Here is a 4700-nt window from a genome sequence, read left to right as displayed (position 1 = left end):
TGCTAACAAAACTCCAAATGAGGTCACAAAGAGTCAGACACAAGTAAACAACAACAAAAGCATTGAAATAGGGAACATAGGATCCAGAATGATGGTAAATCCCACCAATAATTAGGGGACTCTGAACAGTAGATATGTTTTATACAGAAGGATTGAGATGTTTGCCATTACAGGTGTTTTTTTCAATTGTCAATATGCCCTCAGTACATTACTAGGCATGATGACACACTCTCAGCCAATATAAAGTCTTGGCACAATTTTAATGAGCTTTGCTCCCACTGATAAGTGACGTGGAGCCAACACTGTCACTGTCCACCCCACGAAGATGGGGCCAGGTAGTGTGGATGGCTCAGTTAAAGAGGCAGATGCTCCCGAGGTGTGTTGGTTTATTGCAGCAAAGCCAGGAATTAAGATGTTATCTGACTATGGTGCCCAAGGGAGGGGAAGGGAGGCCTCAGAATGTGGGGAAGAGATAATACCATCTAAGAGATGTGACAATGATAGCCACAGGTGATGAATTTGTAATGGTTGAGGACTGATCTAGTTGATAGGAATCTGGCCCAGTGACTATCAAGGTGGGTTTGCGTCTCTCTCCTCCATCCCCTCTGGGTAGGATTTTCATGAAATTCTGGGTGATGGGGAAGAGGCAGAGAGAGAGGATCTGTTGATATATACAAGCTGTGAATGAACCACTTCAACTCTGTAAGCCTCTGTTTTGCTCACCTGTATAAAATAGGAATAGTAATCCCTGTCACTTCTTCTGCCTCGTAGGCTTGTTGGGACCATGAGTGCAGAATAGTGCATATACCATCAGACCCAGTGAGTGTGTTGGTTGGTTTTGCTGAAATGCTTTTTCTTTCTTTTTTAAATTATTCTTTGTTATAGGAAATGACTCATTGAGTTGGAGAGAAGGAGAGCTATATTCAGAAATAAAGGTGATATAAAAACAAAAGATACGTATATATTTTATTGAAATAATAACAATTGCTGATGTTCATATGAGGCTTTAAAATTTACAAAGCAAATTTAGTTTCCAGACCTCTCATTATCTTACTTGAGCCTCACAACAATCCTGTGAGGTGGGTTTTCACAGCTGTTATTTCCATTTTATAGATGAGCAAAATGAGGCCAAGAGAGACTTATCCATGGTTGTGCATCTAGTAAGCATCAGAGGGAAGAGGAACCCAACCCAGGTCCCCTTGATTCCAAATTCCTCATGTTATTGCCTATGTCAAGCTGCCTTTCCCACTTACACTGAAGGCTTTTTTGGAAAACTTTCAGAAAGTTTGTTTGCATTAATATAAACTCCAAGAGATATTTGGGTTTTTATTGCTTTTTATAAGGATATTAGTATAAAATAAAATGGAAGGGTAATGGACCAAAACAAGTCAATCTAATCAAATTAGAAGAAGTTCATCTTTCATTTACTGTCATAAGATCTTTTTTGTTGATTAAATTAGCAAAGGACTCTCCTTGTACAAATGCTTGTCCATACAGAATGGTTCTGGACATGATTTTAGTTTTTAAATATGAAGACCAAAGGGCAAGAGAGTAAAAGGCATGCCTTTCCTCACTGGAAAGCCTGTTATCTCTGAAACCAGTGAGCTGGAGGGCGTCATGGACTCTCCTGTCTAGGTAGAACAAGCCAAAGGACCCAACCAAAGGACAGACAAGCTGACCTCTAGAAGTTCCATCTTGTCAGGAGGGACAGTGGCTGCCTGGATGATTCCTTATTTTGTTTTCAATATCAGTGCATTTAGACTCAAACCTTCCCCTTACCAGGAAGCTGTTTATTATGGGTCCCATCTAATCAGCCACCTGCTGGCCCTATTGTAGATCTGCCTAACAGTCACTGAATCGCAATTCCATTGTGTGCCATGGCGCCAGGGTGCCAGGCCTCCTCATTTTGTCCCTTATCCTATGAGATACACTACAAATGCATGCATTACCTAGTATCATGTGGGGTTGATCGTTGTTCAACGGCACTGTGGTGGGGTGGGATCTGGGAGGCCTGGGTCATAGGACCATGGCTTTAGAACAGGAAGGGCCCCTACCTAATCCAACCATCTAATTTCATAGGTGAGGAAACTGTGGCATAATGACTTCCCCCAAGTAAGATGTAAGTCTCTTAAAGTCAGGTACTGTCTTTATTTTTGTTTAGGTCTTTGTATCCCCAGCAGGGCACTTGACACATAAATATCCTTAATCAATACTTGTTTGACCAAATTGCCCAAGGTCATAAAAATAGCAAGTGAAGGAGGTAGGACTTGAATGCAAAGCCTCTGACTCCAAATCCAGGGTTCTTTCCATTACCCTGCACTGCCTTCTAGTCCTAGTTCTTCCACTAACTAGCTGCATGACCTTGGTCAAGCTTCAATCCTGCCTTTGTTACTTACTGCATCTCTGATCTTCTACAAGTCACCCAGTCTCTCTGGACCTTAGCTTCCTTTTCTCAAAAAGGAATGATCACTGGTGTCCTCTCCAACTGTAAATCTGTGATCCAATATTTAGTCTATGGTTTCTGCTGGCCTCAGTTTCCAATCTGTAAAATGAGGGAGATGGACTGTGTGTTTTCAGAAGTTCCTTCCAGCTCGAACAATTCTATTTTTCTGTACTGACACCCTCATTCTGAAGGTCTGTCAGTGACTTCCCACCCACCCTACTTCCTGTGTTCATCTCACCAGGGACTATTTTGCACAGATGTCTCTACACCTGGATACTGGTGATTTGAAAGCACTTGCCACATTTGAGAAAATTTTCTTATGTCTCTTTCTTGATTCCCTTGGGACCCTGACTCCCAACCCTCAACTACAGGTTTCATTTGCATGAGGGATTTAGCTGGAATGTCCTGGGTAGTTTCAGGCTTTTCTGTTCCCTTTCACTGTCTGAGGACACTGATGATTTATTTCAATAGCTTCTCCTCCCCTCCACCCCCATCTGCTTCTGTTTCCTCCCCCACAGTAAACCTTGGGATTTTTAGAGCTCTGGTTTCTCTGTCCTATACCAGAAGTTGTCAGGTGTGTTAGGGAAGATGAGTAACTGCCCCTTCCCCTGATCACACACACACACTCACACACACACACACACACACACACACACATATACACACACTTGCACACACACACACACACACACACACATATACACACACACTTGCACACACACACACACACACACACACACACACACAGCACCTGCACCAGCAGTAACCAGCAGAGAGGCCAAAAGCCCATAGATACCCATAGCTAGGGCTCAGTGAGCTAGATTCCCTTTGGCAGTGTGGGTGTTGGCTCCCAAATACAGTGGAAACTCTGACGACTGAGAAGGGACCAGATGGTCCAGGATACATGATACATGGAGTCCAGAGATGCATCATAAACAGCAAAGAAAATAGCTGATTGCTTGGTGAGATTAAGGGAACAAATGGAAGTCATCAGAGGAGGGATCCAGGGAAGGTGTTTATTAAGTCTAGTCAGAGAAAGGCTTTTGCTTAAGCCATGATTTTCACTTAGAACTATGCACAGGTACAGAATGTCTAATAACCCGTGCACATGTGTGGACTGGTCTTCCCAGACTGGGGGAGGAGAGCAATAGAAGGGAAGGAAGGCAGAAAGGAATGAAAGTGAGTAGAGGAGTAAGACATGGCTGGCTACATACAGCATACCCTTATTACTCATAGACTGTTAGGTGGTACAGTATACAGAGTGCTGGACCTAGTGCCAGGAAGATCTAAGTTCAAACTCAGTCTCTGACATTTATTAATTCTGTGCCCCTGGTCAAACCACTTGACCTGCATGCCTCAGGTTCCTCCTCCATAAAGTGGTGATACTAATAGCACTTCACACCTGGAGTTGTCGAATGAATAAACTGAGGTAAGATTTTCACAGTGCTTTGCAAATCTTAAAGTGCCATATGAATGCTAGGTATTATTGTTATTAGTCTAGGACCTACCCCAAAGGAAATCTAAAACAGAATTAGGAGAGGTTGCATTCACAGCTGGCAAAGAAAGGGTTGTGCATTGTCCAAGCCCAGTCTGAGATCAGGCAGGAACTTTGCTGGCAGCAGTGGAAGAGTAAATTTTCATAGGATCATAGATTTAGAGCTGGAAGGGACTTTAGAGTTCAACCCCCTGATTTTACAGATGGAGAAACTGAGGCTAAAAGAAGTTACATGATTTGCCCAGGGTCACAAAGCTACTTAATGTCTGAGGCTGAATTTGTGCTCCAAGCCTAATAGACTATGCCCAAGAAGCATGAGTTGTAGCTAAAAACAAACACAAGACAAAATTTAAAGCCACAAGAATAAAAGAACAAAAGTTGAGTTGGAATGAGGGAATAAAATCATCAAAGGAGCAAGAGTAGGTCATGAGCTAACCCTTCAGAAGGAAAGGGGATAGATAGATAGATAGATAGATAGATAGATAGATAAATAGATAGATAGAAGATGGATGGATAGACAGATGGATTATTTAGATATGATGAGATAGATAGATAGACAGACAAATGGATAGATAAATTAGGCAAGAGATGTGAAAAGGAACGGGCAGATAAAAGTAAAAGGAAGTTGAGAAAATATGAATATGAGTAAGATTTGGACGCTCTGATTGGGTAGAGGGTTAACAATCACAACAGAGTGGTTTAACAGCATATTTTGTATTCCAATGGTAATAAGTCAGAAAAGTCTAATGATTGAGAGAACTG

Source organism: Trichosurus vulpecula, chromosome 2 (genome assembly GCF_011100635.1).
Source record: "Trichosurus vulpecula isolate mTriVul1 chromosome 2, mTriVul1.pri, whole genome shotgun sequence".
NCBI classification, from domain to species: Eukaryota; Metazoa; Chordata; class Mammalia; order Diprotodontia; family Phalangeridae; genus Trichosurus; species Trichosurus vulpecula.
Note: the sequence above shows the minus strand (reverse complement) of the source record.